Source organism: Schistocerca cancellata, unplaced genomic scaffold (genome assembly GCF_023864275.1).
Source record: "Schistocerca cancellata isolate TAMUIC-IGC-003103 unplaced genomic scaffold, iqSchCanc2.1 HiC_scaffold_708, whole genome shotgun sequence".
In the NCBI taxonomy this organism is placed as follows: domain Eukaryota; kingdom Metazoa; phylum Arthropoda; class Insecta; order Orthoptera; family Acrididae; genus Schistocerca; species Schistocerca cancellata.
The window spans coordinates 1,561,468-1,583,395 of NW_026046719.1; the positions used below are offsets into that span (position 1 = coordinate 1,561,468).

General features: G+C 44.7%; 1 protein-coding gene across 1 annotated transcript in view; it reads right to left on the reverse strand.

Moving 5' to 3' along the window:
* Positions 1-21,928, reverse strand: part of LOC126140953 (prohormone-2-like) — a 268,452-nt gene that overhangs the window by 92,042 nt on the left and 154,482 nt on the right. Inside the window, exon 3 of the mRNA XM_049915240.1 lies at positions 17,459-17,549. The gene's annotated coding sequence lies outside the window, so the exon portion shown is untranslated. The remainder of the gene's footprint in view (positions 1-17,458; positions 17,550-21,928) is intronic.

Consider the following 21,928-nt stretch of genomic DNA (forward strand, 5'->3'; position numbering starts at 1 on the left):
TAGTGACCGGGCCAAATATCTCAAGAAATAAGCGTCAAACGAAAAAACTACAAAGAACGAAACTTGTCTAGCTTGAAGGGGAAAACCAGATGGCGCTACGGTTGGCATGCTAGATGGCGCTGCCATATGTCAAACGGATATCAACTGCGTTTTTTTTAAATAGGAACCCCCATTTTTATTGTATATTAGTGTAGTACGTAAAGAAATATGAATGTTTTAGTTGGACCACTTTTTTCGCTTTGTGATAGAAGGCGCAGTAATAGTCACAAACGTGTAAGTACGTGGTATCACGTAACATTCCGCCAGTGCGGACGGTATTTGCTTCGTGATACATTACCCGTATTAATGGCATGCATCAATGCAAGAGGGCGTGCTACTGGGTATTAGAGGTACCGGTGTTTACAGCAATATGAACCACCACCTCTGAAGGTCTCGCTGTATGGTCGTACAACATGCAATGTGTGGTTTTCATGAGCAATAAAAAGGGCGGAAATGATGTTTATGTTGATTTCTATTCCAACCGAGGCGATCAAAGCTTTTTTTCGATGTGTGTATATGTAAAGAACTTTTAGAGACTTCGGTAACACCGAGGGTATGGTGTTAGCAGTTAGCAAAGTCAAGTTCTTGACCAATTTGCTTTAAATTTTTGCACAGTAATCTGATAAACCGGGTGGTTATAATTAAACTTTCCCCATTTAACAAGGTATAACACGAAAACTAATTACTGTGTGAGTACCAAACTTGGTAGCATTAATGTTCAGAGTACAGGTGCATAATTTCCAAGCGTCACAGCGCCACCGTCGAGTTCTATGGTCACCAGATGCCGTGATCAGTCATTGTGTTTTATAGTGTCACACACCTGAACAGTCTCAGTGCATTAGTTGACGTATCAACATGAGCTTGGAAGAAATTAGCACGGCATTATTGGTGAAGGCACCTGCATTTCGAGAATATCGTCGGCTAAAAGGATTACGGAAGGGTCTTCTTTCTCCACCTGTTGTGCGGAGCACGATGAAGAAGTTCGAATCAACTGGAGAACTGGGCGTCGCTCCAGAAAGAGGCCGACGGCCGACTGCACCACAGGTGGTTGATGAAATCGCGGTTGCTATGGCAGACAACTTGCGCGCAATTCCCAATCGTCAGGCAGTGCGCGTGCTGTGTCACGACAGTTGAACATCCTGTGGTCCACTGTATGGAAGGTGCTTCGAACCATTCTCACATGGTATCCGTACAAGATCCATATCTTACAGCATCTTGCACCACTTGATGCACAACGACGTGTTGATTTCGCTCTCCGCTTTCTCGCAAGGATAGAAGTTGACGAGGTCTATCCCTGGACCATCCTATGGATGGACGAAGCTCATTTTTCTCTGACGGGTGAGGTGACCACACAGAATTGCCGAGTGTGGGAATCTCCACCGCCAGTCACTGTTCATGAAGTGCCTCTGTATGGTGAACATGTCACCGTATAGTGTGGCTTCACGGCTACGTTCACCATTGACCCGTTCTTTTTTGAACAGGTTAGCGCTCAAGGACCAAAGATGCGCAGTGCGACTGGCCAGCGTTACTGCGATAGGCTCCACCAGCATGTCATACCCGCCCTAAAGCCCTGTACAGTCGAGGACACTTCTTGCACCACTAATGGTGCAATAAAATGGTACAACTTCCTGTTCCAAGAGATGGAATGCCATCTGGTAGCTGCGTTTGTACACGCACCGACTGCAGATTCCGCAACAATATTTTAGAAAATGGCTACTGTGAACGGCAGCTGCTGCTTATGCAGTCATTTGTAAAGTAACATCTTGGCGACGTCGACGAAGAAATTTACTTTGGAATAATAGAGGATGATGGAGTCAGTATTGAATTATAAGACGTTTCGAGGGTAGTCGTGAATTGCACAGTCTATTATGCGTTGAAATGAGTTTGGAGGACAGAGAATCGTACAATATTTTTCTGATAATTGGCGAGATGGAATTTTCGACATTGCTTCGTTTAGTAGGTCCAAGAATAACGAAGCAAAACACAGTTATGCGGGACTGTATCTCAGCTTAAAAGAGGTGAGTAGGTACGTTTATACAAACCTAGTATTACTCGGCTGCTGTATGTACAGTGCATACTTGTAAGCTGTAACTAATTCCATAATTTTCTTTATTTTAGTTCTAACACTGAGGTTCCTGGCTAATGGAGAAAGCTACAGAAGCCCAATGTTTTCATTATATCTGTAAGCACGATATCAATTATTCCTTAAACTTGTGACGCATTTTGCCATTGCTTGAAGGATTCATACATGACAATATGTTGGTTTTGTTAAACTTCATGAGAACACGAGCAAAATAAGTTAATGTAATAACACAATTAAATGAGCTGAAAAATAAGGAAACCATTTTGGTTAGATGTGTTACTCTCAGCGAGAAACATTTTTCGGGGTGTGAGTTTTATGGGTGCCTCTGCCACAACTTTTTGATGTAGCTTTATTTGTTACGTTTAGTTAGTGGGCAAACCCCTAGCATTCCCATTATTCTGGTAATTTCATTAGAAATAGTAACAAATTCTTTAAAGTGGCATTCTTAACAATTTCCAAAAGATGTTTTGGTGGAAGGATGAATCTCTGATAAAACTTCAGTTATACCTGTGTCCAGGCATTATCACACGTTTTTTATAGTTTGGCAGTTATACTCAAAAAAAGCAACCTACATCGTAAAAAATTATGTTAAGAATTGAACCTTACAATTTACATGCCAAAACTGCTCCCCCCTACCTGAGGCAGCTGGCCGCGGTGGCCGAGCGGTTCTAGGTGCTTCTGTGCGGAACCGCGCGATTACTACGGTCGCAGGTTCGAATCCTGCCTCGGGCATGGATGCGTGTGACGTCCTTGGGTTGGTTAGGTTTAAGTAGTTCTAAGTTCTAGGGGGACTGATGACCTCAGATGTTAAGTCCCATAGTGCTCAGAGCCTACCTGAGAAATTTTCAGACAAAATTAGTGCACTTCGTAATCCATCATTTTCAGTTGTTAGGGTTCAAATGGTTCAAATGGCTCTGAGCACTATGCGACTTAACTTCTGAGGTTATCAGTCGCCTAGAACTTAGAACTAATTAAACCTAACTAACCTAAGGACATCACACACATCCTTGCCCGAGGCAGGATTCGAACCTGCGACCGTAGCGGTCGCTCGGTTCCAGACTGCAGCGCCTAGAACCGCACGGCCTGTTAGGGGAAAATGTGTCTGAGTTGTAATGATTCCAGACTTTAAGACTATACTTATTGTTCAGTTCATGTGTATGAAAGTCACATTGACATTTCACATCACATTTTCTGTATTTCAGATGCCATCAGCAGAAAGTGAATGGAAACATATATCGAAACAGTTCTAAGACGTGTGCAGCTTTTCAAATTGTCTTGGCGCTTTAGACGGGAAGCATGCGGAATTCCGACCACCAAGATGTATGGGCTCATATTACCACAATTACAAAGGAGGTAACAAAAATGGCTCGGAGCACTATGGGACTCAACTTCTGAGGTCAGTAGTCCCCTAGAACTTAGAACTAGTTAAACCTAACTAACCTAAGGACATCACACACATCCATGCCCGAGGCAGGATTCGAACCTGCGACCGTAGCGGTCTCGCGGTTCCAGACTGCAGCGCCTAGAACCGCATGGCCACTCCGGCCAGCAAAGGAGGTAACAGCATTGTGTTACTGGCACTTGTTGATGCACAGTATAAACTCACATGAGTGGATGTAGGATACAATAGGAGGATCAGTGATGGAGAAATGTTCCAGAGCAGTTCACTCTGTGAAATTCTTAGTTGTGCTGAAAATTTAATGAACATTCCTATACTAGAAATATTATTAGGAACTCAAACTGCAATGCCTTTTATGGTTGTAGCTGATGATGCGTTTCCTTTATCAGAGCATATAATGAGGCCATATAAGAGAAATATCACACAGCAACAGAAAATATTTAATTACCGTTTGAGTAGGGAAGAAGAACTTTTGACGCTGGAGTTTGAGATTACCTCGTAAGTTCTAAGGCTAACATATTTTCCCATTGTGTAGTGAGCAACGACACAGCCAGAGCAAAAAAAAAAACCGCAGGGCAGACAAATCTGTGGTGAACGTGCGTCACCAGAGTGGCCATAAACACGTGTGCATAGGACGCACGTGGTAGGTCGAGCGAATCCGTCTCCATGGCGACGTCCTTTGACGGCCATTGACGTCAAAACATTGATTTATCGCCGAGCTAGCCCATCCGGCAGCTTCCGCCGGTGGCAGGTGCTAAACACGCCTCTAGCACTGACAGTGACGTAAAAGAGTCCCCCCCCCCAAACTCCTCCCCCCCCCCCCCCCCCCGCACATCGTCCAGAGATGAGGCGTGACTCAGTATCGGTAGATTCACAATTTCCGAAACATCACCGTCACGTTTTTGAACGTCGACGGTCAAAGTAATTCCCGAGCATTCACACTACACGGCACGTCAATTTCGAAAGAACGTTGTGATGATACAGATGGTCTATAAAATACTCGCCAGAGGTGCTATTTCGTAGTTATGGTAGAGCGCCATAAAATGCCGAAATTTAGTTTAAAACAGTTTGCGATGATTGGTCTTGCACTTGATGAGGAACAGAGAGAGAGAGAAAAAAATGAAGTCTGAGTTAGAAAAATGTTAAAAAATCGAGACTGAGAAGGAGAGTTCAACACTCCTTACAAGGATCTGGAAGAGGAGTCATCATTCTATAAATATTTCAGAACGTCTAAACAACAGTTGTTTTGCCTGTTAAGCAAGATACAAATAAAAATTATGAAGAGAAATTCAAGATTTTAGGCGTCCAACATCACCGCGACAGAAGCTGATGGTTTGCCTACGGTATGCCTAGAAGGGCCGTTTTAGTGTAGTTGAACTATTTTTACATATATTTATGCTGCCTGCTGTTCGTCGTTAATTTATACGGATCTTATTTTAAACCTCTGCACACCGCATCGGCTTTACTCTCGGTTTTTCTTTCCGCTATTCCATCAGAAAAATCGTGAGTGAAGCACTTTGAACAAGATATGTATGGTTTATTTTGCAATGTATTCTTTCAGTGTATAAAATAAAATACTTTAACTTAGTATTGTCTTCCAGTACATATTAAGACCTTTTCGCGGCAAGTGCCAGTGGGGAATGCTTTCGTATTAGTTCACACTGTGTTCTTAATGTAACAGTTGCTCGCATTGTAGGCCCGTCGAAACATTCTTCCCGAGGAACCCTGACGTGAAGATGAAGGGACGTGACGTGTCGATAACGTTTCGTCGACGGCGTGTGTGAATGCCACAATTTGAACTACAGAGGGGAATCTTTTGACGTGACGGCGATGTTCCGTCAAGTGCGAATACATCTTATAACGCCGCCTCTGAAGCGATATCTCTTAGAAGAAGACAATTGGACGAGGATCAGTACACGAGTTTACATCCCGGTGTTCACTGAGGCGAGCTTCAGCGGGGACGTTCAAATGGTTCAAATGGCTCTGAGCACTATGGGACTTGACATCTATGGTCATCAGTCCCCTAGAACTTAGAACTACTTAAACCTAACTAACCTAAGGACATCACACACATCCATGCCCGAGGCAGGATTCGAACCTGCGACCGTAGCGGTCGCGCGGTTCCAGACTGAAGCGCCTAGAACCGCTCGGCCACATCGGCCGGCGGGGGATGTTGATGAGTGGTCTCTGACTAACGCTATTTACAAAATGTCTGACCTTGCCTCTGTGTAAACATAAGGTAATGCATATTCAATATCCGTCACCAATGACAAGCGATGCGTACCAGTAATTGACCATAATTATCTTCTCGTTGATTACTTCATTAAAAGCTATTTTGTAGGCGACTAAATAATGAACAGAGAGAGAGAGTTCTTTCTCAGTTGCCTGATCCACATAAATGTACGTCTGAATATAATTACGAATTTAATTTTGTTTCCGGATTTGTCCAGCACCTCTTCGCGCAGAAATAATGCTTTGGTATCCGTAACTTCTTTTGTGGTGAAGATTATTTGTTTCAGGATTTCTGTAGAAACACCATTTGCAAACAGTTCGCATTTGTTCCTGCATACAAGATGGTTTCGTGATGAAGTTACAAACTTTCAAGGATGATGGGGACGGATCGATACGACCGAGTGGAAAGTTACAGTATGAGCGAAAATCTTTGTGATACCTCTGACAGCAGATCTCCCCTACTGTATGCTCTTTGCTTTTCACATTTTGGACCAAAATAAGAAAAAAAATGTCAAGTAAACATGGCTTTATGTTAAGGGCAACCACTACGGAAGTAATTCATGTTTCCCAAGTAAACCGCTTTCAGCTGAAAACTAATTTTTACAGGGACATCGACAGGTTTCGTGAGTGCAAATCATATCTGCAGGTGAATATACCTTGGTAAACACTGAAGTCCTCATACGCGAAGGAGGAGGACTCAAACTTCTCAAAATAAAATACTGTTATCTCCAACAGGCAGGGCGTCACAGTTCAAACTGGTCAGTTGAAAAACTGACTCTTTAAAAGCGTGTTTACTTCATACCAGGAAGCGGCGGGCTGCAACACTCCAATCGCTTCATCGTGCAGGTGATTGTAGGGTTGCTGTCCGCCGCTTCATGACCAGCGTCCCTTACCTCAAATTCATGGCGAATTCTGTGTAGGAGCTCAAGAGCACTGAAGAATGCCTGCTGCAATATGAAAGATACACTATATGATCAAAAGTATCCGGACACCTGGCTGAAAATGACAAGTTCGTGTCGCCCTCCCCTCGGTAAATCAGGAATTCAATATGGCGTTGGCCCACCCTTAGCCTTAATGACAGCTTCCATTCTCGCAGGCATGCCTTCAACCAGGTGCTGGAAGGTTTCTTGGGGAATGGCAGCCCATTCTTCACGGAGTGCTGCACTGAGGAAAGGTATCGATGTCGGTCGTTGAGGTCTGGCAGAAGTCGGCGTTTCAAAACATCCCAAAGGTGTTCTATAGGATTCAGGTCAGGAATCTGTGCAGGCCAGTCCATTACAGGGATGTTATCGTCGTGTAACCACTCCACCACAGGCCGTGCATTATGAACAGGTGCTCGATCGTGTTTAAAGGTGCAGTCGCCATCCTCGAATTGCTCTTCAACAGTGGGAAGCAAGAAGGTGCTTAAAACATCAATGTAGGTTGTGCTATGATAGTGCCACGCAAAACAAGAAGGTGGTGCCAACCCCCTCCATGAAAAACGAGACCACACCATAGCACCACCGCCTCCAAATTTTACTGTTGGCACTACACACGCTGGCAGATGACGTTCACCGGGCATTCGCCATACCCACACCATGCCATCGGATCGGCACATTGTCTACCCTGATTCGTCACTCCACACAACGGTTTTCCACTGTTTAATCGTCCAATGTTTACGCTCCTTACACCAAGGGAGGTGTCGTTTGGCATTTACCGGCGTGATGTGTGGCTTATGAGCAAGCCGCTCGATCATGAAATCCACTTGCTGTGGATCCTGACGCAGTTTCGAATTGCTGTGTGATAGTCTGGATAGACGTCTGGCTATTACACATTACGACCGTCTTCAACTGTCGGCGGTCTCTGTCAGTCAACAGACGAGGTCGGCCTGTACGCTTTTGAGCTGTACGTGTCCCATCACGTTTCCACTTCACTATCACATCAGAAACAGTGGACTTAGGGATGTTTAGGAGTGTGGAAATCTCGGGTACAGACGTATGACACAAGTGACACCCAGTCACCTGACCACGTTTGAGGTCCATGAGTTCCGAGGAGCACCCCATTCTGCTCTCTCACGATGTCTAATAACCACAGAGGTCGCTAATATGTAGTACCTGGCAGTAGGTGGCAGCACAATACACCTAATATCAAAAACGTATGTTTTTGGGCTGTCCGGATACTTTTGAACACATAGTGTACGGCACTTAATCTACCGCGCTGCTGTTCCTCTATGCTCCGTGAAACTTGACATCAGAGTCGCGAGCACACCTTCAATTGTGCACTTTTTAACATGATTTTGCTCTTGCGCAACTCGCCTGACGTATTTGTCTAACAGACCAAATACATACGGATCTGGTAAATTACGTGCACGGTTCACGATGTGCACAGCTAGCCTTTGGTACGCAAACAGAAATTTACGTCAGTACCACCAGGTGGCAGCACAGTGCGGCAGACTTTTAGCCCCGTGTGCTCGGCCTAAATCCCACTAGATGATAGCACACTCCTCAGATATGATAATTCACTATTTATATGTTGTAGCAGACGTCAGTATTTGTTATAGTTGTACTGACAGTGGCTTTATGAATGAGTTATAGTATATTAAGTTATGGATTTTATCATACAGTAATCCATTTGAGACGCTGAGAATCGTAACGGCCTAAATCACATCACTGTAACATTTATTCTGAAATCTGTTGATCTTATGCTGAGTCAGGTTTATCTGTGCTGTAGGCCCACATTGCATATATGAAAATTCATGAAAAACTGTATCACTGGTTTCTCTGATATTCACTTGAATGTGGGACCGACGACAGTGTGCTTTAGGCCCTTTTGGCTCTCAGCATCTCATTTGTATTCTAGTCAAGTGACCGTGTTGGTAGACATTCCTACCTGAGTATAATGATTTTCACAAACGGCTCTTTGTGTTTGGAGTTGGTTGTTTACTGTGCGGGGATCGGCTTTCGTGTGCAGTGTAAACATGAACTACGTTGAAGCTATTTTAGATGCTAACAGAAAAGTAAAGCTGTGACGACGGATCGTCAGTCGTGCTTGAGTAATTCAGTCGGTAGAGCACTTGCACGCGAAAGGCGATGGTCCTAAGTTCGAGCCGCGGTCCGGCACACAGCTTTAATCTACCAGGAAGTTTCATAGCAGAGCACGCTCCGGTGCAGAGTGAAAATCTCATCCTGGGAATAGAAAAATAAATTACCAGGAAAAGTTAGTCGCAAAGGAACTAGGGCTTCCGAGAACAGATCTTTTGGCTGAGAGAGTGACGAAATCTAATAAGCGTGACTACAAGCGAACATTTAACAAGGAAGTGTACAGTTACCACAAGTTATTGTGTGGGAGCAGAGTAAGAAGTACTGATTTTCACCCCGGAAGTAAATTCGTGAACTAATATATCTCTTAGGGATCTGGTTCATTTGTCCAAAAAAATCGCAAAGCACGAAAACTCCGACTTGCAAAAAAGTGCGGAATGGTGAGTTGCGAAAGTTTATATATTATTGCGTTATTGCCCTAAACTGTATTTAATTATGTACAAAAGAACAAAAATTCACAAAAACAATTGTTTCTTTTGTGAGATAAGTTTTGCATCTTATTATTATTATTGTTGTTGTTGTTATTGTTATTGACATTATTATTATTATTATACTTATTATATTGTTATTATTATTGGCACTGGCTGTAGTTGTATAAATTTGTTGATAAGCATAACTGTTATACAGAAGATGCTATTAATTTCACTCTCTTAAATTTAACTGAATCTAAAAATTTGTGAACACCCAGAACGTGTACTGCCTGAGCTGCAACTGCTAAAATCGATACCTTTACTTCCTACGTCATCTCTGAAAGTTTGTAACATCGTCACCGAATGATCCTAGAAGGAGAAATATAAACTTTGAAGTTTGCGGACAACATTTTAATTCTGTGTGAAAGGAATGGACAGTGTCTTGAAAGAGGGATATAGGATGAACATCAACAGAATCAAAACGAGGACAATGGAATGTGGTCGAATCAAATCAGGTGATGCTGATTGAATTACCTTAGGAAATGAGACACTTAAAGTAGTAGATGAGGTTTGCTATTTGAAAGAGTTTAATAAGTCACAGCTGCAATTCGTGTTAGTATTTACTAACACGAATTCTTTACAGACGAATGGAAAAACTGGTAGAAGCCGACCTCGGGGAAGATCAGTTTGGATTCCGTAGAAATACTGGAACACGTGAGGCAATACTGACCTTACGACTTATCTTAGAAGAAAGATTAAGAAAAGGCAAACCTACGTTTCTAGCATTTGTAGACTTAGAGAAAGCTTTTGACAATGTTGACTGGAATACTCTCTTTCAAATTCTAAAGGTGGCAGGGGTAAAACAGAGAGCAAATGGCTATTTACAATTTGTACAGAAACCAGATCGCAGTTATAAGAGTCGTGGGGCACGAAAGGGAAGCAGTGGTTGGGAAGGGAGTGAGACAGGGTTGTAGCCTCTCCCCGATGTTATTCAATCTGTATATTGAGCAAGCGGTAAAGGAAACAAAAGAAAAATTCGGAGTAGGTATTAAAATCCACGGAGAAGAAATAAAAACTTTGAGGTTCGCCGATGACATTGTAATTCTATCAGAGACAGCAAAGGACTTGGAAGAGCAGTTGAACGGAATGGACAGTGTCTTGAAGGGAGGATATAAGATGAACATCAACAAAAGCAAAACAAGGATAATGCAATGTAGTCGAATTAAGTTAGGGTGAAGCTGAGGGAATTAGATTAGAAAATGAGACACTTAAAGTAGTGAAGGAGTTTTGCTATTTGGGGAGTAAAATAACTGATGATGGTCGAAGTAGAGAGGATATAAAATGTAGACTGGCAATGGCAAGGAAAGCGTTTCTGAAAAAGAGAAATTTATTAACATCGAGTATAGATTACAGTGTCAGGAAGTCGTTTCTGAAAGTGTTTGTATGGAGTGTAGCCATGTATGAAAATGAAACATGGACGATAACTAGTTTGGCAATAAGAGAATAGAAGCTTTCGAAATGTGGTGCTACAGAAGAATGCTGAAGATTAGATGGGTAGATCCCATAACTAACGATGAAGTATTGAATAGAATAGGGGAGAAGAGGAGTTTGTGGCACAACTTGACAAAAAGAAGGGACCGATTAGTAGGACATGTTCTGAGGCATCAAGGAATGACAAATTTAGCATTGGAGGGCAGCGTGGAGGGTAAAAAATCGTAGAGGGAGACCAAGAGATGAATACACTAAGCAGATTCAGAAGGATGTAGGTTGCAGTAAGTACTGGGAGATGAAGAAGCTTGCACAGGATAGAGTAGCATGGAGAGGTGCATGAAACCAGTCTCAGGACTGAAGACCGCGACAACAGAATGGGTAGATCACGTTAAGTAATGCGGAGGTACTGAATGCAATTGGGGAGAAGAGAAATTTCTAGTACAGCCTGACTAGAAGAAGGGATCGGTTGATAGGACACATTCTGTGGCATCGTGGCATCAAGAGATCACCAATTTAGTACTGGAGTGAAGCGTTGGGGGATGGGGGGGGGGGGGGGGAGATCATAGAGGGAGACCAAAAGATGAATACACTAAGCAGATTCAGAAGGATGTAGGTTGCAGTAAGTACTGGGAGATGAAGAAGCTTGCACAGGATAGAGTAGCATGGAGAGCTGCATCAAACCAGTCTCAGGACGGAAGACCGCAACAACAGAATGGGTAGATCACGTTAAGTAATGCGGAGGTACTGAATGCAATTGGGAAGAAGAGAAATTTCTAATACAGCCTGACTAGAAGAAGGGATCGGTTGGTAGGACACATTCTGTGGCATCGTGGCATCAAAAGATCACCAATTTAGTACTGGAGTGAAGCGTTGGGGGATGGGGGGGGGGGGATCATAAAGGGAGATCAAGAGATGAATACAGTAAGCAGATTCAGTAGGATATAGGTTGCAGTAGTTACTCGGAGATGAAGAGGCTTGGACAGGATAGAGTAGCTTGGAGAGTTGCATCAAAGCTGTCTTTCGACTGAAGACTACAACAACAATGTTTGATAGATATAGATCTCTTCCCCAAACTGATAGAAAAATTCAAAACTGTAGCTGCATTTCGGAGACACGTTCGTCACTGAAATCTGAATTTCGTGCAGTGGGTTACTTACTTTCGAAATATCACAATAACTGTGACGACTCACGATATGACACGCTGATAAGTATGAAACTGACGAATGAGACCTCAAAATGTAAAAGAAACAATTTTTTGACGAATAGTTTCCTTAATATCGTCTGAGGAAGATTCTAGAGCAGGCAGTGTTCACGCACTGCCGTCTGGCTGTATAGGGCATCGGTCACTTGCTGCACCAAAGCAGACAAAGAGTTTTTTATTTATTCCAGATAGGTAGGCAGCGTCTGTCGTTGAAGTCGGAACTGCCAGCCACGTGCCACTATATGCTGCCCCATTAAGGAGCTGATTCAAGCTTAACTATGCTGGCCTCTACTATGTGATTCGTGGATGACCTGTTTTTGTTTGTGTGCACATTTTTAGGCGCTATTTCATTACTCCAGCAGTGCTGCAGAAAATCTAATGTGTTGAACAGTTGTGAATGTTTCACAAGTAGTTTGTGCCCTTGGCAGCCTATGGGTTTCAGGTAGAGGAGGCCGATATGACAGCAAAGTCTTTTGTGACAGCATTGTTATTTAAGTCATCTCGTGGTGAAGAATATGGTGATTAGCTTCGACAGCGCCTGTTTTTTAATTCATATTTGATGCGGTCGCGATGTTGGATGCTGCCTGGTGGCGTTGCGGGCAGGTGACGATTTAACGAAAGTATGTAAGCAGAGCAGACACTGACGGGGCATCATCCTAGCGAAGATCCCTGGAGATAAGCGACTTTGACAAAGGGCAGATTATTATTAAGCAGAGCATATGAACTAGTATCTCGAAAATGGCGAAGCAGGTCGAATGTTCGCTTGCTATGTCGTGAACGGAAAGAGGTAGAAGGGCAGTGAAATCACCACTAGGCGCTAAGTAGTTGGACGTACACGACTCGTCACAGAACGTCGTGTTCGGAGGCTTATCTGCTCTGTGTAGTAGGATGGGTGGTGATCTGGTGTATCTCTGCTGAAAGATCACAATACTGATGCAGCACAACTGTTTCGGAGCATACCGTTCATTGTACATTGTTGAACATGGAGCTCCGCAGCAGACCACCCCGACGTGTTCCTATGTTGACCCAGCAACGCCATCACTTACGATTACACTGGGCACGGGACCATCAGATTCGACCGTCGCTCAATGGAAACTTGTCGGCTCCTCGAGTAAATCACATTTTTGGTACACAAGGTCGATGGGCGTCTCCATAAAGGCCGCCATCGAGGTGAACGGCGGCTCGAAAAGTGCAGCGTTCCACAGACGCAGGCTGGAGGGAGCAGTATAGTGCTATGGGAGCCATTCTCCTGCGCTTGCAGGGGACCTGTGGTAGTAATTGAACACACGCTGACAGCTGCGAACCACCTGTATCCCTTCACGCTTGATGTATTCGTCGACCGCGATGTCATCTTTCAGCAGTATAATTGTCCGTGTATTGCAGCCAAATCCTTTCTTCAGTGGTTTGAGGAGGACTGTAGTGAACTCACGTTGATGTCTCGGCGACCATATTCGCCTGATGTGAATCCTATGGAAACCATCGGGCGCCATCATCGTGTACGCAAATGAGCGGCAGTGAAATCACCACTAGGCGCTAAGTAGTTGGACGTACACGACTCGTCACAGAATTACATGACCCGCGCGTAGACATCTAATGCGAAATACCTCTAAAAACCTACCAAAAAACTGTCGGATCACTGATGTGCAGAATCAGTGAAGTATTTCGTTCCATAGACAGACAAAAAAGCTATTAAGTAGGTGGTCATAATGTTTTGGGTAACGTTCCTGCATGGCTGAGCTAACAATACGGCTATCCTATCGAGCGCTAGTCACATGGGGCAGTCGCGGTCATGCATGGCATTGAACACGGCCCTTCTGAACTGATCGATTGTATATTTTCACGAGAGTCATGGGGTCGCGACCAAGGTGAACAGCATATTGCAGAACGATAAATCTCAGCGCCATAATACTGCCACGATGAATTGGTACACGTGGCATAACACGATCATCTACCAACGAACGAGCATGCAAATTCTATGGCTAAACCAAAAAACTGCCGTGTAATCTTACTTTATACATGAACGTAAATGGCGTCCCTCATACCTAGAGCAGTTTTGCTGAAATGCTAATCATTTGTATATCCAAGGATGTAGTACGTTTCATGCCAGTTAGACGTTTGTTGTGTGCTGCGTTAATGGTGCTGCAAGTGCATTGTCGAAGCACATTAATGTGACCACTGTCTACGTTCGACGTCAACGTGCAATAACCACTCATAGGGGGCAGGTGGCAGCACTAGCAGTGGTGGATACATTAAACTTGGGGGACGTGGAAAACAGTGCATTCGTTGTAATGCGGAAATGGAGCCATTTATATGCAATCCGAAAGGGCATGGTCATTGGCTTTCGAGAACAGTGGGTAAGCATTTCCGGAACGGCTAAGTTTTTAAATTGCTTGCGTGTCGCCGTGATTTAAGTATCCTGTAGTTAAAGTACGGTGGGCATGGGAAAATGGCTTTATCCAAAACTAGCACTGAGGCAGCTGTGGTGCACCACGGACCATAGATGGCGCCGGCCGCTGTGGCCGAGCGGCTCTAGGCGCTTCAGTCTGGAACCGCGCGACCGCTACTGTCGTAGGTTCGAATCCTGCCTCGGGCATGGACGTGTGTGATGTCCTCAGGCTAGTTAGGTTTAAGTAGTTCTAAGTTATAGGGGACTGATGACCTCAGAAGTTAAGTCCCATAGTGCTCAGAGCGATCTGAACCATTTGGACCATAGATGACAGGAGTGAGCGACCGCTGCAGAGATGTTTATGGGCGAATGAACGTGTAACTGTTGAGCAACTGATTGTCCAGACGGACCAAGGGGCTACCAACAGTCTCTCTTCCACGACTGTTCAGCGAACGCTGCTGCGTATGGGCCACCGCAAGGTTCAAATGGTTCAAATGGCTCTGAGCACTATGGGACTTAATATCTGAGGTCATCAGTCCCCTAGACTTAGAAGTACTTAAACGTAACTAACCTAAGGACATCACACATATCCATGCCCGAGGCAGGATTCGAACCTGCGACCGTAGCATTCGCGTGGTTCCGGACTGAAGCGCCCAGATGCGCTCGGCCAGAGCGGCCGGACCACCGCAAGGCGTGGCTACTTCATGCACCAGTACCGACTCCTGTTGATCGACGACGAAGGCTCTAATTTTCACGCCAATACCGCAATTGAACGTCCACTGAGAGCCGACAAGTGGCCTTTCGTGAAGAATCACGTTTTAAGCTCCATCCAACAGATGGCCGTTGACGAGTACGGAGTGAAACTTCTGAAGGTAAACGCCCTGCATCTGGGAGGGTCCTCTATGGTTTGGGGAGTGTTTTCGTGGCATTCCGTGGGTTATTTCGTAATTATGGTAAGCACAGTGGCTCAACACAATATGTATCTTAACTTGGCGACCATGTCCAACCTTACATGCAGTTCGCGTTTCCGCAGCATGATGGCATCTACCAGCAGGACAATGCAGAGTGTCACACAGCTGACAGTGTCCGTGTGTGGTTCGAAGAGCCCCAGAATGAGTTACCCGTACTCCACTGGCCGCCAGATCCAATAGAGAATCTGTGGGACCACCTCGACCGCGCTGTGGGTCTTCAACAGAGATACCTAGCGCAGCTGGGCACGGTACTAGAGTCGGCATGGCTCCACATCCTTCCAGAACCACACTGACTCTCTTCCTGCACGCCTCGAGCTGTAAGAGGTTGGTTATTCAGGTTTTTTCAGGCGGCCACATAAATGAGCACTGAAAGACCTGAGTCGAAACAAGGCCCCGGAATAGACAACATTCCATTGGAACTACTGACGGCCTTGGGAGAGCCAGTCCTGACAAAACTCTACCATCTGGTGAGCAAGATGTATGAAACAGGCGAAATACCCTCAGTCTTCAAGAAGAATATAATAATTCCAATCCCAAAGAAAGGAGGTGTGGACAGATGTCAAAATTACCGAACAATCAGTTTAATAAGCCACAGCTGCAAAATACTAATACGAATTATTTACAGACGAATGGAAAAACTAGTAGAAGCCGACGTCGGGGAAGATCAGTTTGGATTCCGTAGAAATACTGGAACACGTGAGGCAATATTGACCTTACGACTTATCTTAGAAGCTAGATTAAGGAAAGGCAAACCTACGTTCCTAGCATTTGTAGACTTAGAGAAAGCTTTTGACAATGTTGACTGGAATACTCTCTTTCAAATTCTAAAGGCGGCAGGGGTAAAATACAGGGAGCGAAAGGCTATTTACAATTTGTATAGAAACCAGATGGCAGTTATAAGAGTCGAAGGGCATGAAAGAGAAGCAGTGGTTGGGAAGGGAGTAAGACAGGGTTGTAGCCTCTCCCCGATGCTATTCAATCTGTATATTGAGCAAGCAGTAAAGGAAACAAAAGAAAAATTCGGTGTAGGTATTAAAATCCATGGAGAAGAAATAAAAACGTTGAGGTTCGCCGAGCGGTTAAAGGCGCTACAGTCTGGAACCGCACGACAGCTACGGTCGCAGGTTCGAATCCTGCCTCGGGCATGGATGTGTGTGATGTCCTTAGGTTAGTTAGGTTTAAGTAGTTCTAAGTTCTAGGGGACTTATGGCCACAGTAGCTGAGTCCCATAGTGCTCAGAGCCATTTTTTTCGTTGAGGTTCGCCGATGACATTGTAATTCTGTCAGAGACAGCAAAGGACTTGGAAGAGCAGTTGAACGGAATGGATAGTGTCTTGAAGGGAGGATATAAGATGAACATCAACAAAAGCAAAACGAGGATAATGGAATGTAGTCGAATTAAGTCGGGTGATGTTGAGGGTATTAGATTAGGAAATGAGACACTTAAAGTAGTAAAGGAGTTTTGCTATTTGGGGAGCAAAATAACTGATGATGGTCGAAGTAGAGAGGATATAAAATGTAGACTGGCAATGGCAAGGAAAGCATTTCTGAAGAAGAGAAATTTGTTAACATCGAGTATAGATTTAAGTGTCAGGAAGTCATTTCTGTAAGTATTTGTATGGAGTGTAGCCATGTATGGAAGTGAAACATGGACGGTAAATAGTTTGGACAAGAAGAGAATAGAAGCTTTCGAAATGTGGTGCTACAGAAGAATGCTGAAGATTAGATGGGTAGATCACATAACTATTGATGAAGTATTGAATAGAATTGGGGAGAAGAGAAGTTTGTGGCACAACTTGACCAGAAGAAGGGATCGGTTGGTAGGACATGTTCTGAGGCATCAAGGGATCACCAATTTAGTATTGGAGGGCAGCGTGGAGGGTAAAAATCGTAGGGGGAAACCAAGAGATGAATATAGTAAGCAGATTCAGAAGGATGTAGGTTGCAGTAGGTACTGGGAGATGAAGAAGCTTGCACAGGATAGAGTAGCACGGAGAGCTGCATCAAACCAGTCTCAGAACTGAAGACCACAACAACACAACAACCTCATAAATGTTACTGGACAGTGCATAATGGCCAGCAGTGTAATGAGAGTCCGCAGTGGCTACGCTTCCCTACTTGCCGTGCGACAGTGTTAGCGCCAAGGCGAGTAGAGGTGAGCTGGCTTACCTGCGCTTGCTGGGTGGTGCGAAGGCGCCCTCCGCGCCGTCGGGTCGCCGCTCGTTGGCGCCGCCGTAGTAGCGGTACTGGTTCACCGCGCCTGCAACAGGTGCGCCACCAACTGAATGACCTGTGGGCTGCTAGCGCGTCAGCGCGGCGGCGGTGTGCGCGAAGGACACAGGCGGACAACAATATGCAAACACCAAAAACACAACACATTACCATGCTTAACACGATGGAGGGAAACCTTTGGCGTTCTAAACAACTCCCAGTCGCGTCGGAGGGGGTACACACAGGCCTGTATGGTTTTTTAGGGAATCTTATACTACAGTGGGAAGTTCAGGTACGGATGATAGAGGTGGATCATTCAGCCTTCTCTCCACGGTAGACCACAAAGGCTCAACAATATTGAGATCTGATGACAGTCGTAGGCAGAGGAAATGTGACAATTCATCTTCGTGCTCACAGAACCAGTCATGGACGATGCAAGCCATTAGAACATAGCATTTCCATTGGGGAACAAAAATGAAAATGAAATCACCTTACGGCATATATAGCTTGGAGTCCCCACCCGGAGACTTTCGGCCGCCGAGTTGAAAGTCTTGAGTTGACGCCACACTGGGCGATATGCGTGTCGATGATGATGAAATGATGATGAGGACAACACGACACACAGTCCCCGAGTGGAGAAGTCACCGACGCGTATCGGAAACGAACCTGGCCCCGACGCATGACAGTCCAACGCACAGACTGCTCAGCTAAGGAGGCGGAATGGTGGGAAAAAAATTTTACCATGGGATGAACCTCATCACCCAAAACGGCCACATAATCCTTGGAAGTAATTCGACCTTGAATAGTAACCAAGGAGCATTTGGAATACCAAGATGTTGTTTTTGTTGTGGTCTTCAGTCCTGAGAATGGTTTGATGCAGCTCTCCATGCTACTCTATCCTGTGCAAGCTTCTTCATCTCCCAGTACCTACTGCAACCTACATCCTTCTGAATCTGTTTACTGTATTCATCTCTTGGTCTCCCTCTACGATTTTTACCCTCCACGCTGCCCTCCAATGCAAAATTGGGGATCTATTGATGCCTCAGAACATGTCCAACCAAACGATCCCTTCTTATAGTCAAGTTATGCCACAAACTCCTCTTCTCCCCCATTCTATTCAGTACCTCCTCATTAGTTATGTGATATATCCGTCTAATTTTCAGCATTCTTCTGAAGCACCATATTTCGACGGCTTCTATTCTCTTCTTGTCTAAACTATTTATCGTCCACGTTTCACTTCCATACATGGCTACACTACATACAAATACTTTCACAAACGACTTCCTGACACTTAAATCTATACTCGATGTTAACAAATTTCTCTTCTTCAGAAACGCTTTCCTTGCCATTGCCAGTCTCTATTTTATATCCTCTCTACTTCGACCATCATCAGTTATTTTGCTCCCCAAATAGCAAAACTCATTTACTACTTTAAACGTCTCATTTCCTAATCTAATTCCCCCAGCATCACCAGATTTAATTCGACTACATTCCATTATCCTCGTTTTGCTTTTGTTGGTGTTCATCTTATGTCCTCCTTTCAAGACGCTATCCATTCCGTTCAGCTGCTCTTCCAGGTCCTTTTCTGTCTCTGCCAGAATTACAATCTCATCGGTGGATCTCAAACTTTTTATTTCTTCTCCATGGATTTTAATACCTACTCCGAATTTTTCTTTTGTTTCCTTTACTGTTTGCTCAATATACAGATTGAATAACATCGGGGATAGGCTACAACCCTGTCTCACTGCCTTCACAACCACTGCTTCCCTTTCACGTCCCTCGACTCTTATAACTGCTATCTGGTTTCTGTACAAATTGTAAATAGCCTTTCGCTCCCTGTATTTTACCCCTGCCAGCTTTCTGTAAGTCTACAAATGCTAGAAACGTAGGTTTGCCTTTCCTTAATCTTTCTTCTAAGATAAGTCGTAGTGTCAGTATTGCCTCACGTGTTCCAACATTTCTACGGAATCCAAACTGATCTTCCCCGATGTCGGCTTCTACCAGTTTTTCCATTCGTCTGTAAGGAATTCGCGTTAGTATTTTGCAGATGTGACTTATTAAACTGATAGTTCAGTAATTTTCAAATCTGTCAACACCGAATCCACGCCACGTTTCACTCTTGGGAGGTAAGGTCTGCCAGAAGTTGGAAACAGTGCGAAACAAGACTCATCCTGCCAAATGACTTTCTTCCATTGCTCCATGGTACAGATTTTATGGATCCGGTTCTATGTTTTCCTGTTACGGGCGTGGCTTTTGAATTCCAGTTCGCCTTGCAAATCCCTGCCTATGGAGCGGTCTTCATCTTGTTTTGGAGCTAACAGGGTTCGCGCGGTAGACATTCAGTTCTGCGGTAACTTTTGCAGATGTCGTCGTCTTACTTTTCGTAAGAATACTCTTCAATGACCCACCGTCTGTCACGATCAGTCAACAATAACATTCGTGCCCGGTGTTACTTAGCGGATGATGTTTTTCGGCTTTCCCTGGCGCAGGATAAATATTCGATACGATGCCTCTGAAACGTCAAACACTTCGGCTACTTTGGTTACAGAAACACTCAACGTACGAGCACCAACAACATGGCCATGTTCCAATTCATTTAGCTCTGACATAATCCACTGACAATTACACAGAACATTGACCTGACCAGGACTGCCACTCGCAACTTACTGAGGATACTGTACAGGTTCCGTTCGTGGTCAAACTCCACAGCGCATGCTTGACTAGCATCTGCCTTTATGTTGAGAAGCACGCATTTCTCGTGGTGTTTACATATTTTTGTCCACTGGCCGAAGTGGCCGTGCGGTTCTAGGCGCTACAGTCTGGAGCCGAGCGACCGCTTCGTTCGCAGGTTCGAATCCTGCCTCGGGCATGGATGTGTGTGATGTCCTTAGGTTAGTTAGGCTTAAGTAGTTCTAAGTTCTAGGGGACTGATGACCTCAGAAATTAAGTCGCATAGTGCTCAGAGCCATTTGTCCAACCTCTGTACCTCTATCATAACAGCCGACTGATTGTCAGTCGAACATGAAGGGGTCGATGTTGTCAGCTGTTGTGCGCTGAATATCGCATACCCTACGGTTGCAGAAGCAAAAGCTGTGCCGTTCTCAAATGGTTCAAATGGCTGTGAGCACTATGGGACTCAACTTCTGAGGTCATCAGTCCCCTAGCCTTAGAACTACTTAAACCTAACTAACGTAAGGACATCACACACATCCATGCCCGATGCAGGATTCGAACCTGCGACCGTAGCGGTCTCACGGTTCCAGACTGTAGCGCCTAGAACCGCTCAGGCCACTCCGGCCGGCGTGCCCTTCTCTTCTGGATACACTTACACGCTCCCCATTGACATGATAAACACGGTGTCCCTAAACTCGCGCTACTATTAAAAAAATAACAGCTTGGAAACCATTAGAGGCAGAACAGGCAGAACATCGTGGTTTCTTGTAAAACGTTTAGCCGCCCTCAAAGTCTTTTTTTATGCCAGAATTTCAATGTTTGCTCCAGTCGCTCATAGAACATAAAGGCAATATTCGAGTTCTACTCATATGTGGGTGAGCCTTCCAGCATCAGCATTTCTGTTTACTTGACTGATTCTTGCACGAAGTGTAGCAATGTCACTGACTGGTGTTTTGTACATGCGATCCTTCACCTAACCCCACAGGAAGTAGCCCAATGGGGTGTCACCAGGGAGCGCGGGAGTCACGTGATAGGACCGTCACGACCCATCCACTGTGGTGTGACAAGAAAGTTCAGACAGTTACACCACATCCTACTGCTCAATTGGCAGGTATGTCAATATTATTCCGATAACATGACCTACGTTGAGTAGCATTAGTGTTAAATTTTGTTGTTGTAACTAAAATTGTTTGAAATGAATACTCAACGTTCTGTCTGTATTCTGTTTCATGTCGAGTGTAGGACGCCATAACTTGCAGTCCTCAGCATCTTCAACGCTGCCGTCTATGACCATAAGCTGGCCGCTGTTGGCCTCCGCGCGAAGACCATAGGGCGAGAGAAGGTCCTGTCGGCGCGTGTTATCGCCTTTGACATAAATCAAATTAATGAATGAAAATTATTGTTGAATGTTTTGCAATAATGCAGAGCTATGTTGGAACGGAAAAGTACCACGTTTGAAATCAGCTTTTGTATAAATTAGATACTAAGAACATCTGAGTTAGTGTATGACTTCTGATGTGAAGATATACACTCCTGGAAATGGAAAAAAGAACACATTGACACCGGTGTGTCAGACCCACCATACTTGCTCCGGACACTGCGAGAGGGCTGTACAAGCAATGATCACACGCACGGCACAGCGGACACACCAGGAACCGCGGTGTTGGCCGTCGAATGGCGCTAGCTGCGCAGCATTTGTGCACCGCCGCCGTCAGTGTCAGCCAGTTTGCCGTGGCATACGGAGCTCCATCGCAG